The sequence below is a fragment of the Rattus norvegicus genome, chromosome 5 (assembly GCF_021556685.1).
Source record: "Rattus norvegicus strain SHRSP/BbbUtx chromosome 5, alternate assembly SHRSP_T2T, whole genome shotgun sequence".
NCBI lineage: Eukaryota > Metazoa > Chordata > Mammalia > Rodentia > Muridae > Rattus > Rattus norvegicus.
Window position 1 is genome coordinate 44,199,412 of NC_141538.1, and position 20,272 is coordinate 44,219,683.

The 20,272-nt window shown below is 40.7% G+C and overlaps 1 pseudogene; it reads left to right on the forward strand.

The window, feature by feature from the left end:
• Positions 1-10,019: 10,019 nt before the first annotated feature.
• Positions 10,020-10,118, forward strand: LOC120103222 (U6 spliceosomal RNA; annotated as a pseudogene).
• The last annotated feature ends 10,154 nt before the right edge of the window (positions 10,119-20,272 follow it).

Here is a 20,272-nt window from a genome sequence, read left to right on the forward strand (position 1 = left end):
TAAGAAGTCGCAGCCAGGAAAACCCATGTCAAGGTGCTTGGGATTGTGGCACCTACCATAGCAGCACTCAGAGAGGAGGCCAAGACAGGAAGCTCTCTGGCTTGGACCATGTATCAAGACCTCAACCCAAACCGAAACAATGTCACATTCCTGAAACTTGCTTTATATAAGAGATTTGATGAGTTTTAAGGCTCTCAGGGGAAATAGTTCATACCTTATGGTGTAGGTAGGCCTTAAAGACAACCTTATATCTACTTATTGGGCAGAAGTAGAGACTTGTTTAAGACTGAGATACAGAGAGTAAGGTTAGGGACATGTGACCTTACACACTGAGAGTCATGAGAAGCTAGAAAATTTCAGCAGAGAAGGAGGATGAGAAGGAGGAGGAGGGGGGAGAAGAGGCATTTCTGTTGTTTCAAATGAGAAATTATGCGTTTTTCGTTCAGAAGTCACAGTGACTTAATATAAGCAGACAATAGACAGATTCCTTCCTTTGAGACACAGTATACAAAAGTGCTCTCACAGTCTTGGAGACGACCATGGTGAGTAATTAATGTTTAAATTATATATATTGCATTCAGAATCTTCCTAGCTTTTCTGTTCAGTAGTGTGACTGAATATTAAATAGAATTTAAAACGGGTTCTTTTAAACTTTTGACCATTTATATCAATACAGAAACGCATTTGATTCTATGTCTTTTAAATTTTCAGTATAAATAATGAATCAGATAGTGAACAAATTGTTAATAATGCCATATCTGTCTCAAGGTATACAAGACAACTTGTAAGTTGTTGAGAGTTTCTAATTGCTTTGGTTAAAGTAGAAACAACATTCATAACAAAATTGCTTCACTGAAATATTGAAATGACACAGAGTTCTACACTGTGATCCCCCAACACATTACAGACCAAAGGGTTTTCTTCATAAAAGTTTGCAATTTGGCTATGGTTGAACACTGTTTGGAAGTTTTTAAATATATTATCTTTCTAAAATCTTTTTTTTTGTTCATGCTTACTTTGGCAGCTGAAGGTGGGAGGGTGCTGGGTGATGTTTGCTGTTAGAGGATGAATTCATTTTACAGCAGGTGTGACATTCAATTAATTACAATTCATTCACAAAACATGGTTTACTAGCGTTTTTCAACACTGTAACAGAGAGGCACACCTGCCCTTGCAGTATAGAAAGCTCATCTTTGGAGCAAATGATGAGTGCTGGGATGGATGGCATAGAGAATCTCTTCTATGCATGCAAAGGCAAACCAGTACTCGGAGGCTTCACATGATCTACTTTTGTCATTAAAACCCATTTCAAAAGAAAACAACGCCCTGAACAGGGAAACAAGAACCCAAATCCAGCAAGCATCCCCTGGGAACCGGAAGGCCACTTCTGCCAGGGAAGGAGGTAGGCTGACTGCTGATCTTCAGCTCTCTGCCTTCTTTTCCAGATTCAATCCTCCTGTCTCAACCCCAGCTGTGCAGCAGAGCATGCACTGCACCTCCTTCCTGTCCTGCACCTACCTCCAGAGGACAACACAGATTTCCCCCTCCCAATCTTTCCCCATCACATTGCTTTATCTAAACCCCACCTTGCTCTGAGTCCACCTTGCTCTGAGTCTAGCAGGCACAACCTAGAAACCCACAGGTCATTCCAGATGGAGAAGCAGCTAGGGTAACTACAGATCACTGCTACTCCCTCCATTCCTACTAGCCTATCCTCAGTCTCATTCCCAGCTCTGTAACATACCACTTGCTCTGGCTATTTATTCTTTGCCCTCATTTCTAGGGGACTAAGCAGATTCTGGTGGAACACCATGTTTTCCTCTCTCCTGTGGATACAAGTGATTCTCCATTCTGAACTGACAGCTCCCAATATCCAGAAACACATTTTACCTGCAACCTCTAGGACCCTAGGAAAATTTCCAGAGCTAGAGAGGAAACAGAAATCATAGAACAAATCACCATCCAACAAAGACAATACCAGATATCAACACTGAGAACTACAATCTTTCCAATCTCAAATGCCTGTAGACGTGAGCATAAAAAGAAAATCAACAAGAGCCAATAGAACACAAAAGATGGAAAAGATTGAAGATATGATAGAAGAGGATAGAAGACATGATGGAAACGGAAAAAAAAAACACTGTCCAGTTCATTTCATGAGGCTATAGTTACCCTGATACTCAAACCAATTAGAGAGCCAACAAGCAAAATTACAGACTATTTTACCTTCTAAAGAGAGAATTTTTTCAACAAAATAATTGTACACTGAAGCCCAAAAAACTTCAGAATGATCTTCCACCATGATAAAGTGGGCTTCAGCCCAAAGATATATGGAGAGTTCAACATATATAAGTTGATAAGGTAATCTACTCCATAAACAAACTGAAAGATAAAAACTATATAATCATCAATGAAGGTTACTTTAAGGGGCAAGTTCGTAGCACTGCCTATGTGAAAAAAAGTTGGAGAGAACTTATACTAGAACTTTAATATTGCACTTGAAAGCTCTAGAACAAAAGAAGAGTTTTTGATAAGGAAGCTAATAATACACACTGCAAAAAAGACTATCCTCAACAAATGGTGCTGGTCAAACTGGTCAACTCCATGTAGAAAGATCCAAATAGATCCATATTTATCCCCTGCATGAAACTCAACTCTAGATGGTCAAAGGCCTCAACATAAAACCAGATAGAAGAGAAAGCAGGGACTTGGTTTAAAGTCATTTGCACAAGAAACAGAATACTTATATCAAAGGAACAAAAAGCAACAATTAGTTCATTGAACTTCAGGAAACCGATAGGCTTCTGTATTGCAAAGTACACTGTCACTAGACAAAATGGTAGCCTACAGAATGGGAAAAGATTTTACCAACTCCACATTCCACAGAGGGCTTATCTCCAAAATATAAGAACTTAAGAAACTAGATATCAAGAAAAGTAATGACTCAATTAAAAATTGGTACATATATATTTACCCAAAGAGTTCTCAAGAGAGGAAACGCAAATGACTGAGAATCACTTAAAGAAATATTCAACATACATAGCCATCAAGGAACTGGAAGTCAAAACTCCTTTGACATTTTGTTTTACACACATCTGAATATTTAAGATCAATAACAAATGATCACTCATGCTTGAGAGGATGTGGGGTAAGAGGAACATTCATCCGTTGCTGCTGGGAGTGCAGACTTATACAGCCACTGTGGAAATCAGTGCGGAAGTTCACCAGGAAGATGGAAATCTATTTCCCTTGAGATCTATCTATATTACTCTTGGACTTATACCCAAAGGATGGCTTATCCTACTGTAGACATACTTTTCCACTCACTTATTCATAATAGTCAGAAATTGGAAAAAATCTAGATGTCCCTCAATGGAATAATGGATAAAGAAAATGTCGTATATTTACACAGTGGAATATTACTCCCTAACCTCAATCATAACATTCACAGGTAAATGGATGGAACTAAAAAGAAAAAGAAAATCATCTCAAGTACTTTAGCCCAGACAAGGAAAGACAAATACAATCAGTGCCTTGCTCAGCTATCATCAGAGAAGCTTCCCTCTGAAGCAGATGGGAACGAATATGCAACCGGACATTAGGCAGAGAATGAGAGACTCTGAAAGGGATGTCTCCATCAGATCCTGCTCTCAATTTTTAGAGAATCCTGCTGAAGAGGAGGCAGGAAGTAGGAGCCAGAGGGCATGGATGGCACCAAGAAAACAAGGCCTTCTAAACACAGCAAAAAAAAATGTACATAGGAACTTGTTACTATGTGGGTAGCAAGGAGCTAACACTAAGATGTTGCAAAGTAATATGTATAGGTATATGTATAGTATATGATATGTATAGTATATGATGTATATGTATAGTATATGATGTATATGTAGAGTATATGTATATGTATAGTATATGATGTGTATGTATAGTATATGTATATGTATAGTATATGTATATATAGTATATGTATAGTATATGTATATTATAGTATATGTATATTATAGTATATCTCTATATAATGTATATGCTTATGTACACACACACACACACACACACACACACACACACACACACACATCCATGCCAAACTTGTATATTCTCTTGGTAAGAGAATGCAGCCTTGACCAAAATCAAGGGATCTTCTTTCTAGTAAAAGACCAAAAGTGGAATTTTGCAGTGACTTTTATGATCATGGGAGTGTTTTACTGTTTATCGTTTCAGTCATTGTAACCCCTCACTGCGTGTTCTAATAATTTATTGATCTGGCAAGTAGCATGAAAGTTCAACAAAAGCCCTATCATATTTCTGTCCAGATGAGCAGCTGAGCCACAGTACCTGCTGGGAAAAAAATTAAGTATGGATGAACAAGCTTTGGTCATTTCACTCCCAGTAGGCTCTAAAACAAAACCAAAACCAAACCCAAAACCTCCTCATTTCAGGAAATCCAGAAAAAAAGAGAAAGTAAAGAAAAACAACAAGAATCCAAAGCAATAGCAGTGATATAAATGGAAAAGGAAACTAAGTTAAAAACTGTCCTTGGAAAGTGTAAAGATCAGACTGCACACAGAAAGGACTTGCAAAAAGTGGCTTGGCAAGGGAGCATGGGAAACGCCTAGAGTCAATTAAGTAGCAGTTGACTTGATTCCCAGCTCTTGGCATCTCTTGCAGGACTTGGGTCTGGGCCTCCTATCAGCTTAGCACCCTGGGGGATTTTACGATGAGCATTAGGTAACATGCAGCCCTACTTAGTTTAGTTGTTCCATTTAATTTTGGTACTGAGAATTGCAGAGATTGCCAATACATTTTATGGCACTTTATCGTGATATTTGTCTGGAAGACTGGGTGAATTAGATATATTTCTGGCCTATAAGAATTGTTCAGATTGTCCCCCTACAGACATCTCTGTCCTCATTTTCCGACCTCCACTTCGGGAAAGTTTGAAGAAGCAATTTCTTTCAAAGCTCTGGGATTGCTCAACCCTCCATAGCATCAGCCGCAATATTTGTCCAGCCCTTGGCTCTTCTCTGCCTTCAAACAGTACACAGTGTATGTAGGATTGCTGAAATCAGTAGACACTTGATTAACACAACCACAGAGGATTGTGATTTTTATTTACAAACAAAGCAATGGCTATTAGTTCTTACAAAAAAATGATAGCAGAACTAATATAAGTAGAGTAGAAAAAGAAAGAAAGAAGGAGAATAAAAGAAACCCGGAAAATATATTGATCCTTCAGGTTCTCAGAAATGTTGCTTATGGGTTTTATATGATATTCCTCTGTGTCTGATTATCCCCTGCTCCAACAAAGAGAGGCTATGTGTGTGGAGCAGTTATATCAGCCCAACTCCAAAAATCCCTTGCACTGACAGAGCCTAAAGAACGGGGATTATTTCTACCTTACTTTTACCCTTGGCTTTCTATGCCCAACATAAACCTACTGTATTATAGCAGCTCGGGGATATTGGAGAATGAATGGGTAGAAATTAATTGACCCTAATCAAGAAGTACAGATTTAGCTGATGAAATACATGTCTGATGTACCCTTGAAACCCAAAACAATTCAGTTACTATGTTGACAGTGTGGCCTTTTAGAGACCATTCAAGAGGAGTTCTATTCTATTCTGAGGTTTGTCAGCTTTGTCTCAAATGGCCTCTTATTTGGCAGTTTCAATTGTTAATATTGACAACTTCAGAGGCTGAAACTAAAATGAAGTCTGAGGGTGTCGTCGACAAAAGCCAAACAACCACCAATCAAACAAATGCATATCAACAACATAAATGGAGACGAATGTAGAATAATGACCTTTAAGTAGAAGACTGATGGGTATCTTTAAAAAGGTTAAACCAGGTTAGTTAAAAATGTCTTTCATGTTCAAAACATATCCTTAGAAAATATAAATATTAAATTATGATGTACTAGATGTACATAGTGTCCCATCAAAGGGACTTTATGTGAGAGACATGGTCTCCCTGTGCAGCCCAGGATGAACCCACACTTCCTCCGCAGCTGAGCCTGGCCGGGAATTACAAGCCCTCCCACCTCAGCCTTCTCAGTAGGTAGGTGACAGTCCTCTACTTCCATGGCAGCCTCATCGACAAGACTTCCCATCAGTATAAAATCTACTTCCTGTTGCAGCACAAGAGCTGACACTGCAGTGCTCCAAGGCCAATTCCCCTGACTGCAGCACCCTCTGAAGATAATAAATTTCCTTTGCTTCTTTTGAAGAAAGGTAATGACTATAATGACAGCTGAAGCAGCAGAAACGTTCAGAACAGCTTTAACGAGGCTGAGCATACATCAGAATACTTCGTATGTGTTATAACCGAGGATTTACAGGAGGATAATTTATTCGGTTTGAACGAGAGAGCTAACCAGAAAATGCATTGGTTGTAGGCATGACTGGAATTGCCACTGTGTGAACATCTGTGTGACCTTAGAGACTCAGTCTGTTAGAGCCTTCGATTCCTCATCTGAACAGTGTGACCGATGACACTCACTATTATGGTGTATGGTAAAGCTCAAATGGGTTAATATGAAGTTCATAGAGAGTGATTAGAAGATAGTAATTGCTAGATGTGTGGTTTGTCTCCCATCATTTCACAAAATTGTAAACAAAGCTCTACTGATTTTTTTGTGAGGAGAAAGAAGAGCAAGCAATCATATCAACATTATTTCTATCAGTACCTTTCTTATATTCTCTCTACACTACTAATCTTTTTATGAATGTCCTGTTGCAAGGTCACTGCCATTCGGGCCCCTTGGATATTGGTTTATGCTGATAGTTCTCTATTCATGAGCAGTTTAGTGAGTTTGTTAGAAACTGATATATCTTTTGAGATTCAGATTGAGGCACTGTATCGAGTTTTCACCTTGTGTTCTGGGAGACCACTGTATTTCTCATCCTTGTCATAGTGAGAGAAGTCTGCCATCTTGCTCTTGCTACACAGAGATCCTGGACTAGAGTCAGGCCTCTCAAATCCTCCCACTTACTCTTCAGGACACTTCAGTATCTCTACTGAAGACCTCCTTTGCTCTTTTGCTCACAGAGCCCTATAAACTCTCACACACGAAATTCTCCCAAACCCTGTCTCTAAATGCACCACTGACCTGATATATTTTGAGTAGTCATCCAACTTCTTTTCAACCATATCAGTTTGAAAGCATGTAAGTTCTTCGTACTCTTAGCTCTTAATTTAGTTCCTGGTGTTTTAATCATATGACAATGTCTTAGTTGAAGTTTTTTGTTGTGTATTTTATAGAAACAAAACCTTAGACGTATGAAGATATCAGCGAGTGATTTGTGCATACATCGTGTGAATACTTGTGTGTGTGTGATTGTGTATGTGTAATTAATGTTGACAGGGGTGTGCATGTACACACATGCCTATGAATTTGGAGACAAATGTTTTCTTCAGTTTCTCTGTAGCTTTTGAGGCATGTTCTAGGACTGAATGTGAAACCCATCCATTGAACATTAGACTGGCTAGCTGGTGAACTCCAAGAACCCACCTATTTCTTCTCAGCTGTGGGGTCAAAAGTATATACTACCACACCAGATTTTAGGATAGTTCTGAGCATCTGAACTCAAGTTCCCATGCTTTTAAAGTAAGCGCCTTAATTATTGATCTATCTCTCCAAGTCCTCAGTAATTTATTGTTAAAACATTTTTAAATTAAATTTTTATTTTTTTCTTTGACAATTTCATACATATTATTTACATGATGTTCACCCCTCTCTCCTTGTTTTTATATCTTTTGTATATTTACAATTCACTCTCAAATTAGTGACCTCTTCTTTAATTATTATTGTTGTAATACTTAGATATGAACATATAACTTACTGAGCACATTTAGTGTTGTTATTCACACATATGTTTAGAGCTGTTCACTTGAGATTGAAACACTTACAGTGGGCTCACTACTGGAGAAAACTGATTTTCCCTCTTCCAGCAGCCATTGATGGCTAGTTGGGTAGCTCTTAAATCCACATTTAAAGTCTCACCCTTAACCATAGAAGCTTTTTTTCCCCTGCAGCAAGTGTAGGCTACTGTAGCGACCCACAACTGGTCAAAATGAAAAGAATAAATGACAATGAGGATTCTATCCATAACACAGGCCCTACAGCTAATGCTCAGGGGGAACTGGGGAAGAAGAGGCAGAAAGACCATAAAAACCAGAGGATCAATATGCCTACACCGTGGTGGTGAGCTTTAGGCATGGTAGGGATGCTACAGCTATGGAATCTTAACATTGTGGTTGTACTACAAGGCCTGAATAACATTTATATGGGTTGACATGTTAAAGTGAATGGGAGAAATTTTACAAGGCCTTGCCTTTGCCATCAGGACTAGCTGGTATATCAGAAGGTACTGTGCAAACTTTTAAGGGAAAAATCATCCAATCCTATTTAGTTGTAAAGACTTTAGTCTTAGGGTTACTATTGTGATGGAACACCATGGCCAAAGCAATTTGGGGAGAAAAGTTTATTTTCCTCACTCTTCCACATCATGGTTCATCACCAAAGAAGTGAGGACAGGAACTCAAGGAGACCTGGAACCTGGAAGCAGATGGAGGAGTGCTACTTACTGGCTTGCTCACATGCTTTCTTATAGAACCAAGAACCACCAGTCCAGGGATGGCACCATACCTAATGGGCTGGGTCCTCCTCCATCAATCACTAATTAAGAAAATGTCCTAAAGGCTGATCTACAGCTGGATCTTGTAGAGACATTTTCTCAATTGAGGCTGCCTCCTCTCTGATAACTCTAGCTTGTGTCAAGTTGACATAAAAATAGCCAGTATATCCATGAACCATGAAATGACTTGCCTGGCAAGGTATTACTAATGATGTAGTAGTCACATTTATATGAGGGCAATAACCAACACCTGTCTAATTGGACCAAAGCCAACTCAATAGGTAGGAATTCATGCCTAGGATGCCATTTACCTATGGCTAGATGTCATAGACCTTGAGGAGAACTTAATTTCTGTTTTCCTAAATTAATATTGTTTCTAACTGAACAATTAAAAATATCTACAATGTTTGTTTCTGGCAAACTCATTTCAGCCACGTGTGATGTCCTTTACCCTTCATTCTTCACATGATATCCTTTCCACAATCTAATGGTCTCTGTCTATCTGCTCATATTTTAGATCCTGGTAGTAAAACTTGACAGGAAGTTGTCTTTGAATGGCGGCTGGGCTGTCATTTCACAACTTTGCGATAGTATGACCAGCTGGGAAGTTTCACTGTGAAACTAGTGAAAAGGGACTCATTAGGTTCTTCCTTTCATTGATGAAAACAATGCTCAGGTTTCCCGGTTATGTCTGTCTGTCTGTCTGTCTGTCTGTCTGTCTGTCTATCTATCTATCTATCTATCTATCTAATTTTTATTTTTCCATTTTCCTTAATTTTATAAATTTTGTTTTGTGATCTCTCTCTCTCCCTCTCTCTCTCTCTACATATATATATATATATGTATATATATATATATGTTGTGTGTGTGTGTGTGTGTGTGTGTATAAACACAATGCATTCTGATTCCTCTCTCCTACATACTTTCTCTTTTCTCCCCCATCCCTTGCATGTTTCCCACACATCTCTACTAGTCTCCTTCCAAGGTTCATGACTTTTGGATTGATTTTTGTGACCCAGTTTAACCAGGGCCATCTTTGTGACCCTTGGATTGGAACTATTCAGTGGAGCCTGATGGGGTCATCAGAGGATATACAACTGAAGGTGACGACTTCTCCTTCCTTGAATCTTATCGCTAGCAAATTGTTCAGCAGTGAGAGTTAGGGACTGGAGCTACTATTTCACCTTGACTGTTAGTGTGCTTATTAGTGTGCACACCCAGTGAACACATCTTTAGCTACTGTGAGACTGTGAGCTTGTGAGCTTGTGATTGTATCATGCTCAGGAATGACACTTTAAGTGCTTCTTAGTTTTGGGCCCTTATAGTTTTTGTAAACCCTCTTCTGCAATGCAATATTTTTTGAGCCTAAAAGACAATGGTATCATGCTTGTTTCAGCAGCACATAACGGAACTACACAGAGAAGATTATCATGGCCTCTGCACAAGGATGACACACAAATTCATTCAGCCTGGAATTGATTGGCAGGGGGGAAATTTTTTAAACAGAACTCCAATGGAAGATCAAGAATTGATAAATGAGATCTCATAAAACTGGAAAGCTTCTGAAAGGCAAAGGACAAATAGGCAACCTACAGATAGGGAAAAATATCTTAACTAACCTCACATCTGATAGAGGGCTAGTATCAAAACTATATATAAAAAACTCAAAGCTAGCCACTGAGAAAACAAATGACCCTATCAAAAAATGAAGTATAGAACTAAATGGAGAATCTAAAACAGAGGAATCTTGAATTGCTGAGAAGCACTTAAAGAAATGTTCAAAGCTCTTAGTGATCAGGGAAATGAAAATCAAAACGACACTGAGATTCCACCTTACAACAATCAGAATGGCTAAGATCAAAAACTTAGGTGACAGAACATGCTGTTGAGGATGTGGGATTGCAAACTGGTACAACCACTCTGGAAATCAATCTGGAGGTTCCTCAGATTGGAATAAAGACCCAACTATAACACTCCTGGACATATACCCAAAAGATACCCCACTATTCCACAGGGGCATATGCTCCATTATGTTCACAGCAGCCTTATTTGTGATAGCCAGAAGCTGGGAACAACCCAGGTGTCCCACGACAGAAGACTGGATACAGAAGATGTGGTTCATTTACACAATGGAATACTACTCAGCTATTTTTTTTAAAGGCGTACTAACAATTTATTAAAACAAATACTTAAAAGAAACACAACATAAAAAGAACCATAATAGTAAAAAGGCCATTTCTCAGAGGGAGGTGAGGGTTGGCTGTGGGGCAAGGAAAGTTGCTATATTGAAATCAGGGAATGGTTCTGCCAGTACATCAGACAGGTGCTGTCTGCAGAGCAGATGAGAGACCCCACAGGTGATAATGACAGGGTCATTCTCTAAGGAGGTCAAGAAGGGTAGAAGATACATGAAAGGCCATTGTGTCAGCTGACACGGTGAGGCACAGGCTCCACAGCTGCTAGCAGGTATGCTGGCTGGGCTGCTGCTGTCACGTCTAGTCCCAAGAGATGACCTTTATGGTGGATTGTGGGGTCTCTGTCTCGTGTGGATAAGCTGTTTCTGGCTGCACTTTCACTGACGGAAACCACACTTCGATCTCTAAATCTCCAGAGGTGTGGCTCCCCACTTCTACAGATGAAGACAAATCTGCAGCCGATGCAGTCTTGTAGAGAAGGGTAACTGGCAGTGAAACTGAGTCGTCATCCTTTCCGTCTGACTCACTGGACTCTTGCCGCAACTCCTTGAGGAGCATATGGACACGGAGATTCAGATCGAAGGAGGGCATGTTCACAGTCAAGTAGGTCTTCAGCTTTTTCAGAATGGTCTGACTAAACTCCTCAGGGTACTGGTCTATCCATGTGTCCAGGAAACAACAGAGAGCGCTCTTTATTTGCTCATTCTCTTCACAACCCAGGTAGAAGTACGCAAACCGCGTCAACAGCAGATCCAGCACGTGCTGTGTGGTGGTGAACTGTCGGTATGCGTACAGGAAGGCAGGGATAAAGAAGGGGTCCCCGCCCTGCAGAGATGACACCAGACGATTCACCATATTTTCCACCATGTCTGCACTGATGCGGGACTCTCTACAGGGCTCCGTCACAACCTTTGGGGCACGCTCATGCTCGCCCTTGTCTGCGTGGTCCTGGGCCTGGTTGTCCTGGGTCAAGTCTGTTTCCTTCTGGGCAAATGGCCAGAAGCATTGCAGGCAAGAAAGAAGCATGAATTTCCAGGTCCCTCCCTGGCCTTCATTTTTGTCTTTCTTCAGGCCTGAGCCTCCAGTAGTCCAAACACAACAAGAGAACATCCTACTCTCTCTAAGCTCTTGGACAAGTGAGCCTGCTGGGCTGTCACTAAGCAGTTGGCTGCCTGGTCATCAGGATTCAGGATTGTTGGGTCATTGTGAAGGAAGTGAGGTCACTTCCTGGGGGTCCCTTTGCTGTCCCCTCTTCACATAGGACTTTCCCTAAGTGTTTCTAGGTCCCTTCCCATTCCACAGGTACACACTTAGACACAGTTACATAGGTGTGTCCCATTCCACTGCTCCAAGGGATGTCTGGGTACAGGCAACACCTCAGCTTTGCAGTCTGAGTTCAGGGATAGTGATTCCCCCTGAAGTCCTTTTATTGTTGAGGATAGTTTTAGCTATCCTGGGTTTTTTGTTATTCCAGATGAATTTGCAAATTGTTCGAACTCTGAAGAATTGGATTGGTATTTTGAGGGGGATTGCATTGAATCTGTAGATTGCTTTTGGTAAAATGGCCATTTTTTACTATATTAATCCTGCCAATCCATGAGCATGGGAGAGCTTTCCATCTTCTGAGGTCTTCTTCAATTTCTTTCTTCAAAGTCTTGAAGTTCTTATTGTACAGATCTTTTACTTGCTTGGTTAAAGTCACACCTAGGTACTTTATATTATTTGGCAGTCCTTACACTTGAATGGCATCTCTATCCCTACACCTAAACTTAGCCCTGCACACCCAGGCCCACCTTAAACCCTAGCCATGCTGCCTTCTTCCATGCTACCTTGCATGTGCCCTGTGTGAAATGCAAGTACACATACACACTTGTACCAGCCCTGAGCCACATAATGTCAGTGCTCTTGCATGGAAATTGTCTTTCTCAGATCATTTTAGAGCTCATTCCCAAAGGCTTGTGGCCCTCTGTAAACTGCTGGCTCAGCCACATCCACCAACTTACAAGACGGAAGCTGGCCCCCAACTCTGTTTCAGAACGGATTTGTCCTCCATTGTTTGTTTCAAGTTTCTGCTTAAGTCCTTATCCTGACTTTCTCCACTGATAGACTATGATCTATAGCCTGCAAGAACCCTTTGCAAGAGTTGACAGTATTGGTTTTTGTTTGTTTGTTTGTTTTTTGTTTCTTTCTTTTTTCTTTTTTTATATATAGATAGTTGTGAGCCACCATGTGGTTGCTGGGAATTGAACTCAGGACCTCTGGAAGAGCAGTCAGTGCTCTTAACTGCTCTTATGTTAAACTCTTTTGCCCCCCATGTTTATTAACTTGAGTATTTCTTATTTACATTTCGATTGTTACTCCCCTTCCCAGTTTCCGGACCAACATCCCCCTAACCCTTCCTGCTCCCCCTGTATATGGGTGTTCCCCTCTCCATCCTTCCCCCAATACCACCCTCCCCCCAACAATCCTCTTCATTAGGGGTTCAGTCTTGGCAGGACCAAGGGCTTCCCCTTCAATTGGTGCTCTCACTAGGCTATTCATTGCTACCTATGATGTTGGAGCCCAGGGTAAGTCCATGTATAGTCTTTGGGTAGTGGCTTAGTCCTTGGAAGCTCTGGTTGGTTGGCATAGTTTTTCATATGGGTTCTCAAGCCCCTTCAAGCTCTTTCAGTTCTTTCTAAGATTCCTTCAACGGGGGTCCTGTTCAGTGATTTGCTGCTGGCAGTCGCCTCTGTATTTGCTGTATTCTGGCTGTGTCTCTCAGGAGAGATCTACATCCGGCTCCTGTCTGCCTGCACTTCTTTGCTTCATCCATCTTGTCTAATTGGGTGGCTGTATATGTATGGGCCACATGTGGAGCAGGCTCTGAATGGGTGTTCCTTCTGCCTCTGTTCTAAACTTTGCCTCCCTATTCCCTCCCAAGGGTATTCTTGTTACCATTTTAAAGAAGGAGTGAAGTATTCCCATTTTGGTCATCTTGACTTTCATGTGTTCTGTGCATCTAGGCTAAATTGAGCATTTGGGCTAATAGCCAATTATCAATGAGTGCATACCATGTGTGTTTTTCTGTGATTGGGTTACCTCACTCAGGATTATATTTTCCAGTTCCATCCATTGATCATGGTGGATGATTGTTTTGATGTGCTCTTGGATTCGGTTTGCCAGAATTTTATTGAGTATTTTTGCGTCGATATTCATAAGGGAAATTGGTCTGAAGTTCTCTTTCTTTATTGGGTCTTTGTGTGGTTTAGGTATAAGAGTAATTGTGGCTTCATAGAAGGAATTCGGTAGTGATCCATCTGTTTCAATTTTGTGGAATAGTTTGGATAATATTGGTATGAGGTCTTCTATGAAGGTCTGATAGAATTCTGCACTAAACCCGTCTGGACCTGGGCTCTTTTTGGTTGGGAGACCTTTAATGACTGGTTCTATTTCCTTAGGAGTTATGGGGTTGTTTAACTGGTTTATCTGTTCCTGATTTAACTTCGGTACCTGGTATCTGTCTAGGAAATTGTCCATTTCCTGCAGATTTTCAAGTTTTGTTGAATATAGGCTTTTGTAGTAGGATCTGATGATTTTTTGAATTTCCTCTGATTCTGTAGTTATGTCTCCCTTTTCATTTCTGATTCTGTTAATTTGGATACACTCTCTGTGTCTTCTTGTTAGTCTGGCTAAGGGTTTATCTATTTTGTTGATTTTCTCAAAGAACCAACTTTTGGTTCTGTTGATTCTTTCTATGGTACTTTTTGTTTCTACTTGGTTGATTTCAGCTCTCAGTTTGATTATTTCCTGCCTTCTACTCCTCCTGGGTGTATTTGCTAGAGCTTTTAGGTGTGCTGTCAAGCTGCTGATATATGCTCTCTCCTGTTTCTTTCTGCAGGCACTCAGAGCTATGAGTTTTCCTCTTAGCACAGCTTTCATTGTGTCCCATAAGTCTGGGTATGTTGTACCTTCATTTTCATTAAATTCTAAAAAGTTTTTAATTTCTTTCTTTATTTCTTCCTTGACCAGGTTATCACTGAGTAGAGAATTGTTCCACTTCCATGTATAGGCATTCTTCCCTTATTGTTTTGAAGACCAGCTTTAGCCCGTGGTGGTCTGATGGGATGCATGGGATTATTTCTATCTTTCTGTATCTGTTGAGGCCTGTTTTATGACCTATTATATGGTCAATTTTGGAGAAAGTACCATGAGGTAGTGAGAAGAAGGTATATCCTTTTGTTTTAGGTTAGAATGTTCTATAAATATCTGTTAAGTCCATTTGGTTCATGACTTCTCTTATTCTGTCTATGTCTCTGTTTAATTTCTGTTTCCATGATCTGTCCATTGATGAGAGTGGGGTGTTGAAATCTCCTACTATTATTGTGTGAGGTTCAATGTGTGTTTTGAGCTTTAGTAAGGTTTCTTTTATGTATGTAGGTGCGCTTGTATTTGGGGCATAGATATTTAGGATTGAGAGTTCATCTTGGTGGATTTTTCCTTTGATGAATATGAAGTGTCCTTCCTTATCTTTTTTGATGAATTTTAGTTGAAAATTGATTTTATTTGATATTAGAATGGCTACTCCAGCTTGCTTCTTCTGCCCATTAGCTTGGAAAGTTGTTTTCCAGCCTTTCACTCTGAGGTAGTGTCTGTCTTTGTCTCTGAGGTGAGTTTTCTGTAGGCAGCAGAATGCAGGGTCCTCGTTGCATATCCAGTTTGTTAATCTATGTCTTTTTATTGGGGAGTTGAGAACATTGATGTCGAGAGATATTAAGGAATAGTGATTATTGCTTCCTGTTATATTCATATTTGGATGTGAGGTTATGTTTGTGTGCTTTTCTTCTCTTTGTTTTGTTGCCAAGACGATTAGTTTCTTGCTTTTTCTAGGCTGTAGCTTGCCTCCTTATGTTGGGCTTTACCATTTATTATCCTTTGTAGTGCTGGATTTGTAGAAAGATATTGTGTAAATTTGGTTTGGTCATGGAATATCTTGGTTTCTCCATCCATGTTAATTGAGAGTTTTGCAGGATACAGTAACCTGGGCTGGCATTTGTGTTCTCTTAGGGTCTGTATGACATCTGTCCAGGATCTTCTGGCTTTCATAGTCTCTGGCGAAAAGTCTGGTGTGATTCTGATAGGTCTGCCTTTATATGTTACTTGACCTTTTTCCCTTACTGCTTTTAATATTCTTTTTTTGTTTTGTGCATTTGGTGTTTTGACTATTATGTGACAGGAGGATTTTCTTTTCTGGTCCAGTCTATTTGGAGTTCTGTAGGCTTCTTGTATGTTTATGGGCATCTCTTTCTTTAGGTTAGGGAAGTTTTCTTCTATGATTTTGTTGAAGATATTTACTGGTCCTTTGATCTGGGAGTCTTCACTCTCTTCTATACCTATTATCCTTAGGTTTGATCTTCTCATTGAGTCCTGGATTTCCTGTATGCTTTGGACCAGTAGCTTTTTCCGTTTTACATTATCTTTGACCATTGTGTCGATGATTTCTATGGAATCTTCTGCTCCTGAAATTCTTTCTTCTACCTCTTGTATTCTGTTGGTAATGCTTTTATCTATGGCTCCTTGTCTCTTTGTTTGGTTTTCTATATCCAGGCTTGTTTCCCTTTGTGGTTTCTTTATTGCTTCTATTTCCATTTTTAATTCCTTCACCTGTTTGATTGTGTTTTCCTGGAATTCTTTCAGGGATTTTTGTGATTCCTCTCAATAGGCTTCTACTTGTTTATTTCTGTTTTCCTGCATTTCTCTAAGGGAGTTCTTCATATCCTTCTTGAAGTCCTCCAGCATCATGATCAAATGTGATTTTAAATATAGATCTTGCTTTTCTGGTGTGTTTGGATATTCAGTGTTTGCTTTGGTGGGAGAATTTGGGCTCCAATAATGCCATGTAGTCTTGCTTTTTGTTGCTTGGGTTCCTGGGCTTGCCTTTTGCCATCAGGTTGTCTCTGGTGTTACCCTTTTCTGCTATTTCTGACAGTGGCTAGAGCGTCCTATAGGCCTGTCTGTCAGGAGTGCTGTAGACCTGTTTTCCTGTTTTCCTTCAGCCAGTTATGGGAACAGAGTGTTCTGCTTTTGGGCGTGTAGTTTTTCCTGTCTACAGGTCTTCAGCTGATCCTGTGGGCCTGTGTCCTGAGTCCACCAGGCATGTCGCTTGGAGCAGAAAAGTTGGTCTTACCTGTGGTCCTGCGGCTCAAGTTGCTCGTGGGGAGCTGCTTTTGAGCTCTCCATGAGTGTGGCCACCAGGAGGGCCTGCGCTGCCTTTTCCCTGTGCCCCCATGCACCGAGATGGTGTTAGGTTTTTTCCTCTGGAGTCAGCAATGTGGGCAGAGTGTAGTCTCTTCTGGCTTCCCAGGCATGTCTGCCCCTCTGAAGGTTTAGCTCTCCCTCCCAGGGGTTTTGGTACAGAGAACAGTTGACCAGGTCCCTTCAGGTCTGGGTGGTGTCTGGAGAGCAGGGTACCTGCAGCTCGAGTGCCCCTATCTTCTGGTTCCCAGAGGCCCTATACAGTTTCCTCTTGGGCCAGGGATGTGGGCAGGGGTGGGCAATATTGGTGGTCACTCTTGCTCTGCAGTCTCAGGAGTGCCCACCTGTCTGGGCAGTGAGCTCTCTCTCCCAAGGGGTTTGGGAGCAGTGAGATGTTGGCCGGGATCAGCGAGGTTCTACTCAGCTATTAACAACAAAGACATCTTGTGATTTTTAGGCAAATGGTTGGAAGTAGAAAATATCATCCTTGAATGAGGTAAAAAAGTGACCCAAAAGTACATGCATGGTATGTACTTACTAATAAGTGGGTATTTGCCAAAAAAAAAAAAAAAAAGAGAACAGAATACCAAGGAGACAATCTACAGAACTCAAGGTTAACAAGCCAAAAGACCCAAGTAAGGATGCCTCAATTCCACTTGGGATAGATAAAAAAGCAATCAAAGAGCTGAGGGAGAAAGGGACCTGGGTGTGAGGAGGGATAGGAAGGGGAAGAGGGGACAGGGAGGGGAAGAGGGGAAGATATCCAGGTATGGGGGGGCAGGATTGAGCCCTGAGGGCCAGCAGAAAAATGGAAACAGTCAACCTCATCATGTAGGAGGTGGGGGACCCTCTAAAATGTATCAGAGACCTGGGAGCTGAGAGACTCTCAGGACTCAAAGGGAGGGACCTTAGATGAAATACATGCCTTATAGTGGGGAGAGGGAACTTGTAGAGTCCACCATCAGCAGAAAGGCAGGACATCAAGTGGAGCGATGGGGTTGCCATTCCACAGTCAAAAACTCTGACCTAGAATTGTTCCTGTCTCAAAGAACTGCAGTGACAAAAATGGAGAAGAGACTGAGGAAAAGGAGGTCCAGTGACAGGTGCAAATTGGGATCTAGCTTAGTGGGAGCTCCAAGGCCTGACACTTTTACTGATGCTATGTTGTGCTTACAGACAAGAGCCTAGCATGGCTGCCCTCCAAGAGGCCCAACAAGCAATGGAAAGACTCCAATGCTACTTATAGCTAACCAATGGGCCAAAGTCGTGGACCTCTGTGGTTGAATTAAGGAAAGTCTGGAAGAAGCTGAGGAGGAGGGTGACCTCATAGGAAGATCAGCAGTCTCAACTAACCAGGACCCCCAAGATCTCTCAAACACTGAGCCACCAACCAGGCAGCATACACCAACTGATATGAGGCCCCTAGCACATATAAAGCAGAGGACTGCCTGGTCTGCCTGGTCTGGCATTAGTGAGAGAAGATGCAGGTTCCAGGGAGTGGGGAGGTCTAGTGGGATCAGAGTATGGAGTGGGGACATCCTCGTGAGACATGGGAGGAGGTTTGAGATGAGGAACAGTCAGAGGGCAGACCAGGCAGGGGATAATGAGTGGACTATAAAAAAGGTTAAGTAATAATAATAATAATAATAATAATATAATTGATGATGATTATGAAAAAGAGAAGGGAATAAATTACTATTTTTCCCTAGCATTGATATTTAACAAGCTGTCTAATACTAGGCATGTATCACCCCTGCAGAGTTGGTCTCAACATAATCAGAGAGCATTTGGTTACTTTCATAATAGTAGTGCCACCATTACATAGAGGGTTCATTTGTCTTGTCAGGTTGGTCCTCTTGACTATGGGTTTCACAGCTGGTTAGGACACAGATGCATTTCCCCTACTCCAGCAGTCTTCACATTACACCTTCTGGAACTATGAAGATGAGTTAGAATAACCAAAGCTTCTAGTTTCATTGCAGCATGGTTTTTCTATATTGTTTATCCAAATATGTGATGCAATTATCAATATCTTTTTTAAAAGAAGATTTTTACAAATATTTCTAATCCCCCCTCAGAATGTTTGTGTGTTGTGTGTTTTGTAAATGTGAGTGCTGGCACATCAGAGGTCAGAAGTATTAGATCATCTGGAGCTGGAGTTACAGGCAGCTGTAAACTGCCATATATGGATACTAGGAACTGAACTCTGGCCCTTTGCAAATAAGTGCTCTTAACCACTAAGTAACTTTTCCAGGCCAGGAATAAATTGCATCTTATGTCTAGTACTGGAGGGGCTGCCCAAAGGAATGACAGAGCCTGTATTACATTATGTACTTCTATGGATTCCCTGAACAACATCTTAGAAGGACATCTAATCACATACTTGACACTTGGGTTTTTGTTTAATAGCATGTGGCTTCTGGGACCAGTAAAACTCTATTATTATCTTTGTTGTTACTATTATATTTCTTAATTTGGCTATGATCCAGCAGAAAACAATTGAATAAAGAAGTAGCCACCTACACATCTAAGAGAGATGAATATTTATAATATTTAAATAACCCAAAACCAAAACAGCAAGGGAACACATAATCTAATAAAAATGCGATATGTGTTTTGCTACACCTTTTTAAAAGGAAGAAATACAAATGGCTAAGAAATACAGTGAAAATGTCCAATAGCAATAGTCAACGGGAAAATGCAATTTACATTCCTCTGCCTTACCCCAGTCTGAATGACTGCCGTGAAGAAATCAATGACAGCATGTAACGGGAAAGAGGGAGCCATATTTCCACTTATGGGAATGCAAACTGATACAGCTACTATGCAAATTATTCTAGAATCCTCTATAAAACAGAGATGGAGTTGCTGTTTGAACTAACTGTACTAGTTCTGCGTTTACTTTCAACGGGCTTTACATCCTTCTGTGCATCCATGTTCATTGTTGTGCTATTTTCAATAACTAGGAAATGAAAGTAGCCTAGATATTCATCTTATGGATGGACAAGGAAAATATAATATGGATACAGAATAAAATTTGATTGACTATTAAAAATGAAATTTGCTTGTAAATGAATGGGACTGGAAATATATATTGAGTGAGGTAACCCAGGGGTAGGAAACAAATATGGCATGTTCCCTTTCTTATGTGGATATTGGCTTGGAATCCCTGCCTTTGTGTATTCTACTTGCAATTCCTATAGAAGC